Source organism: Cavia porcellus, unplaced genomic scaffold (assembly GCF_034190915.1).
Source record: "Cavia porcellus strain 051 isolate PalLab524CR breed Dunkin Hartley unplaced genomic scaffold, mCavPor4.1 scaffold_12, whole genome shotgun sequence".
Lineage (NCBI taxonomy): Eukaryota > Metazoa > Chordata > Mammalia > Rodentia > Caviidae > Cavia > Cavia porcellus.
In genome coordinates this window covers 49,880,823-49,900,553 of record NW_026947495.1, presented here as the reverse complement: position 1 = coordinate 49,900,553, position 19,731 = coordinate 49,880,823, and the positions used below count along the sequence as shown (strand labels likewise).

The 19,731-nt window shown below is 35.6% G+C and overlaps 1 pseudogene; it reads right to left on the bottom strand.

The window, feature by feature from the left end:
- Positions 1–286: 286 nt before the first annotated feature.
- On the bottom strand, positions 287–15,708 carry LOC100722489 (chromobox protein homolog 3-like; annotated as a pseudogene).
- Positions 15,709–19,731: the final 4,023 nt, after the last annotated feature.

Here is a 19,731-nt window from a genome sequence, read left to right as displayed (position 1 = left end):
TTTCTGACAAAGGAAGCAACTACAAAAGCTTTTATTTGTTCAAAGAAATTGGTGTTATAGATGCAAAACAAACAAAATCTAACAATGCTCCCCAATTCTACTTTCAAAACCAACATATTAAACTTGAGTTTCATTAGAATGCTGTTTTTTTCACACTAGTAAATCAAAACCAAGGCTCATATTACATATATATATACATACATATATATATATATATATATATATAGTCTCTACATCTATTACATATATATATATATATATATATATATATATATATATATAGTCTCTCTTCATAAAAAACAATTACAATTTGAGGGCATTTCATGTTTGCCTCTTTTGCGAACACCAAGTCAGCCTCATCTGAATCTTTCCCTCTCACGAGAGACACCAATTCTCCACCACTGTCCGTGGCACCAATTACTCATTCGGGTTCAAGACCTCTAGTAAAAGCCTCTAGGTTTGTCAGCAGCATCTCTTTTTCTCTTTGATTTGCTATCATCAAAGTTACTGTCAGATACATATTTTCTTTTGTACCATCTTTTTTTCTTTACCAGCTCTTTGAGAATTAGGAAATGCTTCAGTTAACTCTGGACAGTCTAAATTTTCTTCAGCTTCCCATGAATTGTCAGCATCTATCTGTAAATCCCTCCCACTGCAGAAAAGAGTCCGCCTTCCCATTCACTACACATTGGTCCAGTATCTTTTCTAATACAATTTCTTCAGTCTGTTTCTTCAACTTTTTTACTTTTTCCTTTTTGTTTCTTTCCCGTTTTTTTTTTTTTTTTTGCAATGCAGTTTTATTGAATGCGGTTTTTTTTGTTTTTTTTTTTGTTTTTTTTTATTGCAGACTTGAAGAGCTATTGTTCACTGCCGAGGGTGCTCGGTAGCGGTCTTCAGCACCTCAGTTGTGCACCTGCAGCACCACTCACATCACAGTGCCTGAAGTCTTACTTTTAAATTGCTGTCATCAATTTGATAATTTCTAATGTCAATAGGGTGCAAATACTCAGGGCTCAATAGTGCTCAGTTCTCAAAGGGATATGAAAGAGATGCAAATTGTAACTAACGTAGACTTTTTAAAAATTATTTTATTTTAAAGAGAATTGAACAAAACAAAACATAACAAAGCAGATCACAACAAAACAATGCAAGCCACACAGGGTTTCAAAACAAAACAACAGGAAATCAACAATAGCTACCATACTATCTCTTGTTTTCTTTGAATTTCATTTTCTTTTCCTATATTTGGGACATTTTCCTTAATTATTTCTGTGAATAGCCTTTGTAGTTCCTTTGTTTGTATCCCTGCTTCTTCATTCATATTCTTTATTCTTAAGTTATAGGGGAAGTTCTAGGCATGTCTAAGCCTATACACATACACCTACTCTTTCTGTATTAGAGGGAAAGCCAAAACCAAACCAAAACAAAATATAAGGAAATATAAGCATATGATGGGCATATGATGAGGTTTTACCAAGAAATGAGTCAAATAAATAACTAAAATAAAGAGCCCAAAACGATAACAATGTAGGCTTTCAAAATAAGGTGTAAGAACATAACTAAGGTTGTCATTTTGCATAGTTATCTTCAAAAGAGTTACTCAGATTACCAGATATCAATTTGCAAAATTGATCCAATCCTATGAATGTTAATTCTTTTGTTCTAAGAACTAATAGAATTAGTAGCACAATCATCTTAGCTATTTTAAGTGTGAATACATAATTTTATATCTTTTTCTTTTCCCTTCCTTCTTTTCTCCTTTTCCATCTCTGGGTTATTTTTCCCCCTTTGAAGAATTTCTTAGCCTTTCACAATATTTATTGAAGATTTTGCAGCTTATTTATTCTTTCAATTTTTTACACTAGGGAGACAATACGGTATTTGTACATGTGAGTCTGATTTTTTGCACTCATCAGAATGGTCTCAAGTCACATCTATTTACTATAAAAGCTTCAGTGCGATCTTTTTAACTGAGTAATACGCCATTGTATAATAATACTACATCTTTTTTATCCATTCCTCAGTTGATGGGCATCTAGGTTGTCTTAATGCAGACATTTTGTCTCTTTCCTTTTCTTTCTCTTTTTCTCTTTCACTGTTTTCTTTTTCCTGTCCTTTCTCTTGCTTTCTCTCCCCCCTTCCCTTCTCTATCTTTTCTTTTACTGCAGATGAACTGAGGAACTTCACACTGATCCTTACCCCCAGCTCGTTTTTATTTGTTCTTTCAAAACAGATGCTCCTTAAACGACTTAGTTGCCTGGGTTGGGCTAAAACTTTCATCCTTCTGCCTCAGCTTCTCAGAGTGCTGGGATTACAGATATATGTAACCATGCTTGACTGTCATATTTTTTTTGACTGCCTAGTATCTCAACCCCTGCCTGTGTCGGTGAGATTTTTTTTTACTGGTATGAGACCAAATCTTTCCATCACCAAAGAAGCTGAAATCCTCAGTACTTGTTTTACTAAATTTTCTTGACACATGTGCCGGGCATATGATGAGGTTTTACCAATCTGATGAGTTGTAATATGAGCAACTACTTTGAAGATAACAGTACACAATATATTAACTATTGTTGATCTCCTCCTTTTACATAGATTTGAAATCCTGTATCATTGCTTTTATTATTTGTTCGTTTGTTTGTTTTTTAAAAAACCCTACATCTTTATTATCCATTCCATGGTGAATAGGTTGTTTCCAAGATTTAGCTATTACAAATTGTGCTTCTATAAATATGGGTGCATGGGGTGTTTGGTGATACTATGTTAATGAAGCTGCCAGTGGGAAAGAAAAATTTACTACGGGGGCAGCAAACACTAACCACACTAATGCAGTGAAGCCTCAGAAGTTTGACTGATCCAGAGGGGAGGTGGTACATAGGAATAGAGTGCAGGCCTCAGCAGCTTGACTGATCCAAAGGGGAGGGGCCAGCATATGCTGCCCCTGTCTGCAACTCACTAGCACACTGCAGTGGGAAGGGTCACCTAGCTAGCTTGCTTCAGAAGAATTGTAACCAACAAAGAATTCTTTCTGGGGCCTTCTGGAAGAAAAAAAAAAGATGGGAAGAGGAAGCAACAACAAAAAGTCCCCAGGTCCCAACCCTGAGAACATTGACCCAAGACAGGTAAATACAAAGGAGAATGAGAACAGCAAACATGCAATATCAGACACAGCACCAGTGGACATAAAGAGATATCTTTGGGACCTAGACAAGTTCAAAAGTGAAATATTTAGCCAAGTAAAGCAAGATATAAGAAGGTTAATAAAAGAGATGCTAAGCATCCCTCAAGCAAGATACAGATGGAAGAAGAGTGGAACTCAAACAAAAGAGAGAACCATTTGATGAAGAGTATAAAGAAAATATAGAATACATGAAGCAGATTCAAAGAAATTACCAGGAAATTTAAAACGCTATGGAAAGATGGCAAATCTGCTTGGAAGAAACTAAGGATAGATTATTCAAACTGGAGGACAGTTTTGCAATGTGGGCTTATGAAAGGGAAAATTTTTAAAAAAATAACAAGGAAACAAGCAGTAACAATACAAAGGCTAGAAGATGACAAGAGGATCTATAACTTGAGAATAAAGAATGTGAATGAAGAAGCAGGGGTACAAACAAAGGAACTACAAAGACTATTCACAGAAATAATTAAGGAAAACTTCCCAAACATAGGAAAAGGAAATGATATTCAGATAGATGAAGCATACAGAACTCCAGCCACCTACAACCAAAACAGAGCTACACCCAGGCATATAATAATCAAGATCCCAGGAATTCAATATAAGAACAGAATATTAAAAGCTGTTAGAGACAAGAAACAGATAACCTATAAAGGAAGGCCAATCAGAATCATGGCAGACTTCTCGACACAAACCATCAAGTCAAGAAGAGCCTGGAGTGAAATATTCCAAGCCCTGAAAGAAAATATTCCAACCCAGATTGATATACCCTGCTAAACTGTCTCTAGAAATTAATGGAGAAACAAGATGCTTCCAACAAAGAGGAAATTGGGAAATTCGCAACCACCAATCCAACTCTACAGAGAATATTGCAGGGCATTCTAGAGAGAGAGAAAAGTACCAGGATTCCAGGAACAGTGGCAGAGAAGCCTCAGTGAATGGAGCAGAAAACAGAATGAAGAAGATAAGCAGACAACTGATGGCAAAAAAAGAGTATAACAGAAATGAGGCAGAGAAGGTTGGTTATAATCTCTAATATTGATGGCCTTGATACACTAAATTAAAAAAAAAAAGAACCACACGTGGAGTAGATCAGTAGGTAGGTCCACCAAGATGGCACTTATAGGAAATATAATGAACATGAAAAAGAGTACAAGGACTGAAAATCAAATATGAGAAAACAATGCAGTATGTGACCGAGAACCGGAGAGTAATGAGAGCAACTAAACCAGTATTTGTGGATAGCTTGGAAAGACAGGCTATTATAGGTAAAGGAATACAATTAGAGATCAAATCCAGGAGAGAGAAGGTTCGGAACTACTTAGGTAAATAGCAGGTTGCTCCCCACCCAAATTAAAACCAAGGGTCTTGGTGAGACCCAAAAATGCACAGTGTATCCTGGGGAAGTGAAAGGGGAGGGAGAGTCTTAAACAAGATGGCAGAAGATATTGTAAATAGTGTATCAGGATTTAAAACCCACATTACTAGCATCATTCTGCTTAGATAGATTTTATTCTTTTGTTTTTTGATAGATTTTTTCAGTCCCAATTGTCTACTTGCATTAGATTTGAAGACACAGACAGCTATCCCCAAAACATCAGAATATAGCACAGTAATCATCTTTAATTTCTTATTATCTTAGAGTATGGCAAATAAATATATGAAAAAATGTTCAACATCACTTGAGAAATGCAAATTAAACCAACACTGAGATTCCATCTCACCCCAGAAAGAATGGTTATTATGAAGAAATCAACCAATAAAAAATTCTGGCAAGAATATCAAAGAAAAGGAACCCTTCTCCACTATTGTTGGAAATGCATCTGTATCTATATGACTTATGCTGTTTTATCATGACTGATCTTAGTTAAATCTGGTTTGTTTGATTGCTGTTTCGTATCGAGAGATTTTATTCAAAACTGATATGCTTGATAGTATCAAGTCTGAGCATATAAGCAACTACACTGAAGATAACAAGACTCACTACGATACATATTCTGGTTTGATTACTGCCTGTTTTTGAAGTTTTATACTATGTACAAAGTTGTGTTTTTATTAATACTGTTATGTACTGATATATTCAATTATACTATGCCTGATGATATAGCCAATTCTATTGAAGATAACAAGAGACAACACCAGAATTATTGTAGAACTCCTTGTACAATGGTCTTATATGTCTTTTTCATTTCATGTGTTTATAGGAATATGTTTTGTTTTGTCTTGCTTTGTTTTGTTTCTCCCTCTAATATAGAAAGGATAGAAATACATGTTAAGACTCATGCATCTGTAGAATCTATAAACTGATGAGATAAAACTGGTCTTATGACACATGATGAAATAAACAGATACTTTGAAGAAAAAGAGACACTAAAGTACCCAGTGCTGATCTTGGAGTGTCACAATGTGAAACCCAGCAATAGTACTATTCTTTGTTCAGAGTGCTTGGGTTTGTTCAATCTCAACATAATTGAAGATATGGATATCTGCATGTATGTTTAAGCGTATAGGATTGATAACCATATTTCTAAGTTTTTGTTGAATAGTTGAACAGAACTGGTTGCAGTCTCACTGTTTGAATCCCCACTTTATATGCTCCACTTTAGTATCTTGAATAACTATTTGTAAGAGGACAATCTGTAATCATCAACTAGTGATTTCTTATTGTTTTTTTCTTTGAAAGCATATATTATTTCTATCCATAATCTGTTTTGTTTAGTCTTTCTTTAAATAAAATTTAAAAAATAAAAAGAGGAAAAAAAATATGGGTGTACATATATTGCTGTGGTATGATGTTTCAAATTCTGGGAAATTGCCCAGAAGGAAAAGAGCTGGATTGAATGGGACTTCCAGTTAGGATTTTTGGGTTTTGACAAATCTTCACACTAATTTGCATAGTCTGCATTTCCAGCAATAGTGGAGAAGGGTTCCTTTCCCTGATATTCTTGCCAGAATTTGTTATTGGTTGATTTCTTCATAATAACCATTCTTTCTGGAGTGAGATGGAATCTCAGTGTTGGTTTAATTTGCATATCTCAAATGACCAGTGATGTTGAACATTTTTTCATATATTTATTTGCCATTTGTATTGGCTCACTTGAGAAGTACATATTCATCCCAGATGCCCATTTTTGAATTGAATCTTTGAATTTGGGAGACCTAAATCTTTCCAATTTTTGTATGTTCTAGATAGAAGTCCTTTGTCTGAGAGATGGTTGGCTAAACTTTTTTTCCCATTCTATGGATTATCTTTTCACTATGTTGGTGATTTCTTTTGATGTGCAAAGCTTTTTAATAAGATGAGATCTCAGTTGTTTATTCTTTAAAGTACTTCCCTCAAAGTTTGCATTTTATTCATGAGCTCTCTGCCTACCCCTATGATTTCAATATTTCTACCTACCTTTGTTTTCCAGTAAATTTAATGTTTCTGTTTTAATATTTATATCTTTGATCCATTTTGATTTTAGTTTAGTGCATTGTGATAGACATAGGCCTAGTTTTAGCCTTCAGCATGTGGAAAACTAATTTTTCCAGCATCATTTATTAAAAAGGCTATCTTTCTTCCAGTGAACTTGTTTGGCCCCATTGTCAATATAAGGTGGCTGAGTGTCTTTGTATATTTGTCTTAGGTTTTCATTAAATCTGTATAACAATTTTGGGAGTATGGTCATTTTAACAATGTTGGTCCTTTTTATCCATGAGCAACGGATATCTTTCCATTTTCTGATGTCCTCTATAATCTCCTGTTTCAGAGTACCATACTTTTCAATATATAGATCTTTTACTTCCTTTCTTAGATTTATTCCTTAGGATTTTTGGGGTGCTATTATGAAAAGCATTATTTCCCTAATTTGTCTCTCAGTGAGTTTATTGCTTGTGTACAGGAATGCTATTGATTTTTGAGTGTTGACTTTGTGTCCACCTACACTGCTTAATTGCCTATTAACTCAAGTAGTCTTTTGGTGGAGTTTTTGGGATTTCTATGTAGAGTATCATGTCATCTGCAGATAATGATAATGAACTCATTTCTTTCTTATCTTTATTTCTCTTATTTCTCTCTCTTGTCTGATTGCTCTGGTTAGTGTTTCTAGAACTAAATCAAATAGGAGTGGTGATAGTGGGCATCTTTGTCTTGTTCCTGATTTTGGAGTGAAAGCTTTCAGTATTTTCCATTTAGTGTGATGTTGGCTGTTGGTTTGTCTTACATGGCTTTTTATCAGATTGAGGTAGAAAACATTTACCCTGATTTTCTCTGGAGTTTTTGTCGTGAATGAGTGTTGGACTTTATCAAAAGTTTTTCTGCATTTTTTGAGATGATCATGTGATTTTTGTCTTTGGCTCTGCTGATATGGTGTATTTGCCTCTATTGATTTGCATGTGCTAAACCATTCATGCATTCTGGGGATGAATTCCATTTGATCATGGTGCATAATCTTGATGATTTGCTACATTCTGTTTGCCAGTATTTTATTGAGGATTTTGGCATCTCTGGTTTTGGTATTATAATAATATTTGCCTCTGGGAGTGAGTTAGGGAGAATTGCTTCCTTTTCAATTTAATTAAAGAGTTTGAGCAGTAATAGGCATTAAATCTTCTGTAAATTTATTATAGAATTCAGCCATAATTCTATCAGGACTTGGAATTTTTTTTGCTGGTAAGTTTTTAATTACTTTTTAAATTTCATTAACTAATATTAGGTTACTCAAATTTTTATGTCTTCTTCATTCATCTTTGGTAATTCAAATGTATCTAAAAATCTGTCCATTTCTATACTGTGTGAGTAAAGATTTTTGAAGTAAGTGTTGATGATCTGAATTTCCACAGGATCTGTAGTGATTTCACCTTTGTCATTACTCATTGCTTGAATTTGAGTTTTTTTATTTCCTTTTCTTAATAAGGTTGGCCACGGGTTTATCAATTTTGTTTATTGTTTCTAAGAACCAACTCTTCAATTGATTAATTCTTTGTATTGTTTTCTTAGTCTCAATTGTGTTAATTTCTGCTCTGATCTTTATAAATTCCCCCTTTCTATGAGTTTTTGGCTTGACTTACTCTTCCTTTTCTAGAAGCTTAAAGTGTAGGATTAGGTTGTTTATTTGTGCTTGTTCTGTTTTCCTGACATAAGAATTTATTATTATGTATTTCCCTCATAAGACTGCTTTCATGGTATTCCACAGGTTGTGGTATGTTGTACCTGCATTTTCATTTGACTGTAAATATTGTTTAATTTCTTTAATTTCATCTGTGAACCATTGGTTTTTCAGGAGAGTTTATTTTCCATGTGTTTACAAAGCTTTTGAGGTTTCTTTTGAAATTGGAAATTAATTTCCAATTTCATTGCACTATGGTTGTATAATATGCTTGGGATAATTTCAATTCCTTTGCATTTAGTTAAGCATATTCTGTGGACTAGTGTACAGTATATTTTAGAGAACATCCCATATGTAGCTGAGAAGAATGTGTATTCTGATATTGTTGGGTGGAACATTCTGTAAATGTCTATTAAGTCCATTTTTTCATGTTTGATTCAATTTTGTTATTTGTTTGCTGACTTTTTGTTTAGTTGATCTATCTCTTTGTGATAATGGGATATGAATATTCCTTGTTAAAAACATGTTATTATTTGATTTTTTTGTGTCTCTTAATATTTGTCTAATATAGTTGGGCACTCCTATATTTGGTGCATATATATTTATGACTGTTGTCTCTTCCTGTTGAATTTTTCACCTCTTTCTTTTTTTTAATTATTCTTGGTTTTGAGTTTATATTGTCTGCAAAAAGAATAGCTATCCTTGCTTTTCTGTGGGTTGTTGTTGCATGCAGCATTGTTTTGCATCCTTTGACTTTCAGTCTATGAATTTCTCTTTGAGTTAAACATGTTTCTTATATACAGCATATTGTTGGATCTTGTTTCTTGATCCATCTACCAATCTATTTCTTTTGATTGGTGAATTGCAGCCATTTACATTGATAGTTATAATTGATATGTATTGCCTTACCTTTGTCATCTTATTTTCCTGTTGTTTGTTCCCTGATTTTCTCCTTTTTAATTGCTTTCCCTACCTGATAGTTTCCTTCTGTTGTTGCTCTAGGAATTGTGGTCATTTTAATCTCTATCTAGAATATCTTTTAGTACTCTTTCTAGAGTTGGTTTGGAGGACACGAATTTATTCAGTTGTTCTTTGTCCTGGAAGTATCATATTTCTTCATTAATATTGAAATATAGTTTTGTGAGGTACATCAATATGGGTTGGAAGTTATTCTCTTTCAGAACTTGAAATACTTTTCTCCAGGCTCTTTGTGACTTAAGGGTTTGTGTTGATAGGTTGGCTTTCCTTGGCAGGTGATCTGTTTCTTTTCTTTAACAGCTTTTAATATTTTGTTTTTGTCTGAATTTCTGGGATCTTAATTACTATGTCTGTGTGTAGATTTGATTTGGTTATGGCTGTTTGGAGTTTTATTTACCTCATTTGTCTGGGTATCAAAGTCTGTTACCATAATTGGGAAATTTCCTGCTATTACTTCTGTAAAGAGTTTTTTTTTTTTAAATGTAGTTTGTGTTGATTCCTGCTTTTTCATTGATATCTATCAGTACTGTTTTTCTTTGCATCATCTTCAAGCTGTTGAATTGTTATTTCATGGGCCCTTGTTAAAGAGAGTTTTCCTTTCATGGTCACTGGCTATGATCCTGTCTGCAATGTCTGAAACTCTATCTTTAGTCTTGTTTAAGCAGCTTTGCTAGCTTTCAGTGGAATTTTTAATTTTCTGGATATCTATATGAATCTGTTTCATGCATTGTTTCTTTCCTACATTATTCATCAAGGTTTCCATCATTTTCCTGTATTGTTTTATCTATGTCTTCTCTAACTAAACAGCAATTCCCTTATTAAGTTTGTCATTTTTCACTTTGATTGAGGGATTATTTCTGATACAATTTCCTCTATAGCTTTGTGGATTTGTTTCTTTTCTGTATTTGCTATCTTTTCAGAAATTTTAGATGTATGCCTTCCAAGTCTTTCTATGTTGATGTCTCCTGCACTTGTTCTTGATGAGTTGGAGATCTGAGATTGCATTTTGCTTTTTCATCTTATCCTTTTCACTCTTGGTTCATATTTCAGTCTTTAATCTTACTAGTCTTGCTCACTCGTCTGTGCATCTTAGTCTGGGTCCTACCACTATGTGACTGGCATTGACCTGGTTTCTGGGTCCCACAGTGTAGGGGAAGGGTCAGTCACCTAATTCCTCCTATAGGGCCAGTTGAGTGAGTCCTGGAGTCTTCCTGGGATGACTAGCCTGGGAGTATTAACGTGAACCAACCCTTGGTTCATAATACTCCTGCTGCTTCAGACCTTTCCATGCTGCCAGGCCCACCTATCCACCATGGTGGGACTCAAGCCAGGGCCCTGCTGTGTCATTGGGGGTCCCCGGGGCCCACTCAGGGTCCTCTCTCACCAACCCTCTTACTTATGTTTAACAAGGGGCAACTCATTTTCTCCTCTGAGCTCCTGATTCCTTATCTATAAAATGGGGGTGCTATAGTCAAACTTACTGAGTGACTCGAGGAGTAAATGAATTATAATACAGAAAATCACTTTCACAAGCTGGAAATGCTGTATAGATTTAAGAATCTCCTTTTGGGGCCTTTTCCACTAATCTAAGTGAGGATTGTGTGAAATGATTATTTAAGCTGTATGTTGGGGTCATGCAGGTGATGATTGTTAGTTTTTCCAATTTCTTCCCCCCCCACCCCCCACAGGACATCTCACTATATAATTCAGGTTGGTCCTGAACTCAGTAAGTAGCCAAACTAGCTTAGAGCTCATAGAAATCCTCCTGTCTCAGCCTCCTGAGTGCTGAGATTATAACCAGGTACCATCATGCCTAACTCGTTGCTCCAAATTCTGTTTTCAGTTGAACAAATTAGAAGATAACACTTTAGATGTATGATACACACTGTAATCCTCTATGTCAAGAATCTTCACATTGGTAACATAAAACATATGCAAGTTGGTTGCGTTGTCCTGGATACACACAGAGTCATACAGTCAGAGGATTTGAAAGTTTGAAAATCTGTTCTATTTCCTTTTAAAGTGACTGCCGATAAAGAGAAACCATGTCTGACTTATTTCTCTGCTTGCTTAAGGTTCCTGTTGCCTAAAATTTAGGTGGGTAGTGAAAAAAACCTAGGAAATTATGGCTGGCTGGTGGGCATGGCTCAGTTTATAACTATACCCTCTGGTCACCTATGCTTAACTGCTTCTAGTCTGAATTCTTCTGACTTGTTTGCTTTGGTGCTGCCACTCAAATTTTTCTGAATTGAAAATTTAACAATTCCACTGACTTGGTTATAAACCTTAATGACTTCCCGTCCTTAAGATTAAAGTCTTTTGCATGCTGGGCTGAATACCCCTTATTATGTGCTTTCCTACTACCAGCTCATGTTGTTTGGGGGAATATGACTACATTACCTGAAAGTAAAGATGGATAATTAGAATACCAGGGATTTGTTCAGAGATGGGCAGAAAATACAATTTAGGCCAATACAATTAGGGCTTAGTTAAAGAGAGATTACTGCTGATCAGCTAAATCTTGTAAACAGCCATGCTGAAAAACTCACCTCTTAAAGCATTCACTAAGTTATTATATAACAGATTATGTTTTTACCCTATTTGTATGTGTGTGTGTGTGTGTGTGTGTGTGTATGTGTACTAGGAATTGAACTCATGACCTTGGGCTTACCATGTAAGTACTGTGCCACTGAGCTATATCCCTGGCCCTCTGTGTTGTTTTTCTATGATTTGAAGTAAAAGAATTCTTGCCTAACATGTTCTCTATCTAGATCCAGGTTTTGTCTTCTGATTTATCTTTTGTATTTCTGATATAGCTGGTATGTTAAGCTCCCCAATGCACAAAGTTGTTTCATGCCTCTTTATTAGTATTTTTTCCACAACAGGGACAAATTATCTGGCATACACAACTGAAAAGAGAAATATTTATTTTTGCTCAATTTCGGAGGACTCCATCAATGGTTGTCCAACTCTCTTATTTAAGGCATATGGCAAGGCAGAAACATCATGGGTAAGGCATGATGGAAGAAATCTGCACACCTAATGGTATCCAGGAAGCTGAGAAGCAACCAGAGATGAAGGACCCAGGGACCACTATAGCTACCACATCATACCTCCATGATCTGCACCTACGATGGCTAACCTTTTAGAGCTTCAGTGATACAAATAGTCCACAGTGGCATCCATTCTTTAGGTATGCTACTGCTAAACACTCTCAAAAGAGGCCCCACTTCCTAAAAGTTCATATTATGGATTCTGTCTAGATGTCCCCCCAAAGTCTCAATGGTGGTCATAGGTAGACCTTTTCAAAGATGGTTGAATCTAAAGTGTGTGACTGATTGATGATGCAATGCAAGGATTTAACATGTTAGGTTTAAGGGTGGGCAATTACTAAATTAATCCACTGATTGGTTTGGCACCATCCTAATCCCAGTAGCCTGTACAATACAAGAGACAGAAAGAGGCTTGTCTTGTCTCTTGTTTTCTTGCTTACTTTGCTGTCTACTGCTTGCCATGAACTGGCTCTACTCTGCAATGCCACCTTAAAAAACTACTCTGCTTTGTTGCTAGCTGATTATGTAATGAAAGTTCTACAAACTGTGAGCTAAATAAATCTTTCTCCTTTTAACTTCAAGTGTTGGGTATTTTGTCTCAACAGTGAGAGAAAAGGAACTAATACAGATTGTTTATCTAATTCACTACCCATTGATAAGATCGGCAACCTCATGATCCAATCACACCTTTAGATCTCATGGCTCTAAATACTGCTGCCCTGGGGTCAAGTCCTCGTGTAGAAGTTGTAAAACACTTCATATTTAAACTGAAACAGCATCCAGCCTCTTGCATAAGCTGTATTTTCTGTCTAGAATGCCTTTCATAATTCTATTTTATCTTCCTGCCTCATTCTATTCACCTGTCAAAATTCCACCCAAGAATGGTATCACTCAGAAGCCTCCTTTGTAATCCAAATCTGATTTAGCTACCCTTACTTGGGTTTCTTCTCTCACAACAGTTTATTACTCCATACTACAAACACTGGTTTAGTTCTCTATGTTTCTGTCTGGATTACACATTCCTCAGAGAATGAACCTATATTTCATTTAATGTGAATCTCTAGCTCTTAAGAAACAGTGTTAGGAAATTTAGTAAATGTAATTGAATGAATTAGAAGCAATTCATTCACAGTTAGCTAAAATCTCTAGTGTAGATAATTTTTGGCATAATAAAGTAATTTATCTAATTGGCAATGTTTCATTCAGCAGTTCTGTGCTTTCCTAGCCAGATTCTATTTAGATGAAATTAATTTTTAGAACAAATTTCCTACAAACTCTAATATACCAAAATTACTTGTTCCCAGACAAACGGTAATATACCAATATACCACAATGTGGACAGTCTACTGCTGCATAAGTTTGGGTGTGGGATTAGCTAGGTACACTGGACTCAGATGGTTGCTGGAAATTTTGAAAGAGAGGCAGGCGGGAAATCTGGAATAGAATCTAACCCATTGGCTTGGGAGTGGCTGGGTTTGGTGAGCTCTGAAAGAGAATGCTATAACTTATGTGCTTCGAAATGACACCCAGGATTTGGAGGCAGATTCATTTAATATCAGGTACGCACTGACTAGGAATCAGTTGTTCCTCAAACTGTCAGGTCCTTATCTCTGGTGGTCTAGGGCTTAAAGAAGATAAGCAAGCAGGAAGTACAGAGGCAGAAGGAGTTGTCAGTTGGGGGTTGGTTCTTACAATATGCATCATCATGACCAGCTATGCATCACTGTGATCAGTTGTTTCTAAGAAACAAAAGCAACAGGAACTATTATCTGGGCATCTAACAAACAGAAGCATACTGGCTTGGGGGAGGCATCTTTAGTTACAATGCAGTACTTTCAGAGACTCACCTTCCTTGCATTTCTCAACCCACTCAAGGTGTTTTCTATTCTCTACCCAGAAATAGCTCTTGATTAGCTTATCAATACTAGTTGGAGGGCTGGAGATTTAGCTCAGTGGCATAAGTACCTCCCTGGCAAGCACAAAGTCCTAAGTTTTGTCCCCAGTACCCAAAACAAAACAAAACAACCCACAAAGAAACAAAAAACAAAAACAAAGAAAAAAATTAGATGGATACAAATACATAGACATATTCTGGGTTTTGTTTGACTTGAATTTTTATCAGCATGTGAGCTGCTACATGCCAATTTCTTTTCTTGTCTTCTGTGACTCTCAGCTTCACGATTACCTCCTAAAAGCTTGATTTCAGTCTCTTTTTCAAGTTTATCTTCCTTTTTATGGTCATAAATATTTGGTCCTTGACTGCTCAGTCCTGGTCTTTCTTTGTTAGTGTTCTATATTCTCTTCCTATGAGAGCTCACCCACATCCTGGGCTTCAATGAGTCATATCCCCACAGATGTAACTCACAAATTTGATTCTCTAGCATAAATTTTTGTCTAAGCATCAGACTCATGACACAATTGTTACATAATAGGCTTAATTAGATGACTCTTCAAATTCATTGTATCTAAAAATTTCTAGAACTGTCCCATGTTTAATCTTCAATCTATATTCTCCAAATCAACCAGGAGTACTGTCATGCTTCCATTCAAGTCAAAAGCCCAGTTGTCATTTTTGGTATGGTTTACCTTTAATTAATCCATTGTGAAGCCTGGATAATTTTATGGAAATATTGATTGAATGTGCTCATTACTCTGTTTTTTATCACCACTACCAAATTGCTGCTTACTGAAATAATCTTTCAGATGATTTCCCAATTTATAATCTTTCCTTTTCTAATCTTTTCCCACCCTGTACCAAGAGTAATCTTTTCAAAGCATAAATTTGTTTTGTGTTATCATATAATTAAAAATCCGTAATAGTACTCCATTGTTCCTGGACACAGATAAAATTAATTAATTTGATTTTGAAGGCTCCACAGGCTGTCTCTCCGTGTGTATTTTCTGTATCTTGTTGTCTCTTTTGATTTCTATTACTTGGGTTGTACTGGCACTCAGTCTACTTTTCTATATGCCACCTTCTTATTCCTTCCTGGCACAAGCATTTTTGTACATGCTTCTTTAATTTTCCTCTTTAGCTGGTTGAATTCTCTACCTATCCTTGGATCTCAGATCCATGTTCATTCCTTCAGGGAAGCTTTCTCTAAAGTCTTATTTTTGCTCTTACAGCACTGAAGACCTCACCTTTACAGTATTAACCGTAGTTCTTTTTAAAATTTTATTTTAAAGAGGATAAAACAGGGGATGGAGCAGCAGGGTTGGAGAGGGGCCAGCTTCTCACTCTGTTCTTGCTTGGAGGTCTGTGGAGTTCTAAGCAAGCAGGTGAGCACCACTGGTTCCAAAGGCCTGGCATCCTGGGGTAAGTGCCTTGTGCACTTTCCCCCAAATCCAGCTTGTTTGAGACCCTCACGCCTTTCAGGTGCACTGGAGCAGCTAGGCGGGTCTGGAGCATGCATCCGACTTGCTGTTCCCGGCTGTGCTTGGAGGACTGTGGAGTTCTAAGCAAGCAGGTGAGCACCACTGGTTCCAGAGGCCTGGTGGCCTGGGGGAACTGGGTGCCACAGTCCCAGGAGCTGAAGGCATAGAAGAGGATTTCCAACAGACTCTGAGGAAGCCTTAGAATAACACTTGAAACACTTGAAACACAGAAATATAGGTAAACCACAAAATGAAAGACCAAATTACAATCTCAAACCTCCAGCCCATCCAAAGAAACCTTAGGAGTGATGTATATAGCAGAAAATATATGCCATACACCTCAAATATTGGACATAATAGCAACTGAAATAAACAAGCAATTCCGGGAAGCTTTAAAGGAATTCAAGAAATGATAAAAGAAATGAAAGAGATGCTGAATATATCTAAAAAAAAACCCAGTTAAAAAATTGGGGGAACTAAACAAAAAGATAGAATCCCTAGATGAGCAATATAAGAAACAAATAGAATACATAAAGCAGATGCACAGAGATATACAGGAAATCAAAAATTCCACTGAAAGCTGTAAAAACCGCCTCAATGAAAGTGAAGATAGAATTTCAGACCTTGAAGACAAGATTGCAGCTAGTGAACAGGAAAGGAAAGATCTTTTAAAAATAATGAAGAATCAGGAAATAACAATTCAACAACTGCAAGATGACACAAAGAAAAGCAACATAAGATTGATAGGGATTAATGAAAAAGAAGGGGACAACATAAAGGACATCAAGAGGATATTAAGAGAAGTAATAGCTGAAAATTTCCCAAACATAACATCGGAAACCAACATCAGGATCAGTGAAGCATATAGAACTCCAAATAGTCATAAACAAAATAAAACTACACCCAGACATATAATAATCACCATTCCAGCAATCCAACACAAGAATAGATTATTAAAAGCTGTCAGAGAGAAAAGACAGATCACTTATAAAGGAAAACCTATCAGAATCACAGCAGACTTTTCAGCACAAACAATAAAGTCAAGAAGAGCATGGAGTGAAGTAATCCAGATCCTAGAGGAAAATGATTTCCAACCTGGACTGATGTAACCTGAAAAACTGTCCTTCAAAATTGATGGTGAAATAAGATACTTCCATGACAAAGAGCAGCTGAAGAACTTTATGATCACTAAGCCAACCCTGCAAAAAATATTGAAAGGCAGTTTAGATACACAAAGGAAAAAAACCACTAAGCAAAGCAGATAATTAAACAGAACAGAAAAATAAAGATGCAACAGCAGAAAGAAAACATGACAAAAATAAACTGACATATAACAGTTATAACCATTAATGTAAACAGTCTCAATGCACCAATTAAAAGAAACAGACTGGGAGAATGGATCAAGAAACAAAATCCAACCATATGCTGTCTACAAGAAACCCATCTAACCAAAAGGAAACCCACAGACTGAAAGTCAAAAGATGGAAAACAATACTTCATGCAACAGGAACCACCCCCCCCAAAGCAGGAGTAGCCATTTTGTTTGCAGACAATGTGAACTTTAAACCAATAATGATCAGAAGAGACAAATAAGGTCACTACATACTTGTTAGGGGAAAACTTCACGAGGAAGAGGTAACTATCTTAAATATATATGCACCAAATTCCAAAGCACCCAGTTATATAAAACAAGTATTAACAGAAATGAAAAATCAAATTATCCAGGGGCTGGGAATTTAGCTCAGTGGCATAAGCACCTGCCTTGCAAGCAGGCAGTTGTGAGTTCAATCCTTGGTACCGATAAAAAAAAAAATCAATTTTTATCAGTAACACAATTGTAACAGAAGACCTTAACACACCATTGACAGCAAAGGACAGATCAACCAGACAGAAAATTAGCAAAGAAATAACAGAACTGAATCACACATGTGAACAAATGGACTTGATAGACATATACAGAGTGTTCCACCCAACAACATCAGAATATACATTCTTCTCAGCAGTACATGGGTCATTCTCTAATATAGACCATATATTAGCTCACAGAGAATATTTAAATAAGTGCAAAAGAGTTGAAATTATCCCTTGCATCTTATCAGATCATAATGCTTTGAAATTAGAAATTAATGATAAAGGATACTGCAAAAATCCCACAAACACATGGAAACTGAATAACACACTTTTGAGTAATCAGTGGGCCACAGGGGAAATTAAAGAAGAAATTAAACAATACCTACAAGAAAATGAAAATACAAATACAACTTACCGGAATCTGTGGGATACAATGAAAGTCATCCTCAGAGGAAAATTTATTGCACTGAGTTCCCACATCAGGAAAACAGAACAAATACAAATAAATAACCTGATGTTTCACCTCCAACATCTAGAAAAAGAAGAGCAAGTAAAGCTCAAAGGCAAAAGTAGAGAGGAAATTATAAAAATCAGAGCAGAAATCAGTGCAATAGAGACTAAGAAAACAATCCAAAGAATCAATGAATCCAAGAGTTGGTTCTTTGAAATAAATAAATAAAATTGAAAAGCTCCTAGCCAACCTTATTTAAAAAAAAAGGGAAGAAAAAGCTCAAATTCATGCAAAAAGAAATGAAAAAGGTGAAATCACCTCAGACTCTATAGAAATACAGAAGATCATCAACACCTATTTCAAAAACATCTACTCTCAAAGGTTTGATAACACAGAAGAAATAGACAGATTCCTAGAAACATCTGAAGTACCAAAGCTAGGTCACAAGGATGTAAAACTGCTGAATAACCCAATTTCTATTAATGAAATTGAAAATGTAATTAAGTCCTTACATACAAAGAAGAGCCCAGGCCCAGACAGATTCACTGCAGAATTTTACAAGAAATATAAAGAAGACCTAATGTGGACACTCCTCAAACTCTTCAATGAAATTGAAAGAGAGGCAATCCTTCCTAAGTCATTCCTGGAAGAAAATATTACTATAGCACCAAAACGTGAGAAAGACCCAACTAAAAAAGAGAATCTCCCTAATGAACACAAATGCAAAAATCCTCAATAAAATATTGGCAAATAGGATGTAGCAAATCATCAAGAAGATCATACACCATGACCAAGTGGGATTCATCCTAGGCATGCAAGGATGGTTCAACATACGTAAATCAATGTAATCCGCCATATTGATAAAGCCAAAAGTAAGAATCACATGATCATTTCTATAGATGCAGAAAAAACCTTCAATAAGGTTCAACATTCATTCATGATAAGAACTTTACAGAAAATTGGAATAGATGGTCTTTCCCTCAATATATTAAAGGCCATCTATGACAAACCAATAGCCAATATTATATTAAATGGCTAAAAATTTAAAATTGGGTACAAGACAACAATGTCCTTTATCACCACTCCTATTTAATATAGTATTGGGAATACTAGCCAGAGCAATTAGACAACAGAGAGAAATAAAAGAGGTGAAGATAGCATTCATTGTTTGCAGATGACATGATATTCTACATAGAAGACCCCCTAAACTCCATTGAAAGACTCTTAGATATAATAAATAAATTCAGTAATATAGCTGGATACAAAATCAATACTCAAAAATCAATAGCATTCCTATGCACTAACAAAGAAATCACAGAGAAATAAGAGAAGCCACACCCTTCACACTAGCAAGCAAAAAAAATTGAAACATTTAGGAATTACTCTTATGAAAGAAGTGAAAGACCTATACAGGGAAAATTATAATACACTGAAAAAGAAATTGAAGATGATCTTAGAAAATGGAAAGACATTCCTTGCTCATAGATAGGAAAAATAAATATTGTGAAAATGGCCATTCTCCCAAAACTCTTATACAGATTTAATGCCATCCCAATAAAAATACCATCAACACACCTCATAAATTTAAAGAAATCACTCCTTAAAATTCATCTGGAGTGAGAAGAGATCTAGAATAGCAAAGACAGTTCTAAGCAACAAAAGCAAGGCAGGAGGCATCACCATCCCTGACTTGAATTTATACCACAAAGCAATAAAAAAAGTGATAAAAATCAAATGATAAAAATCAAAGCGATA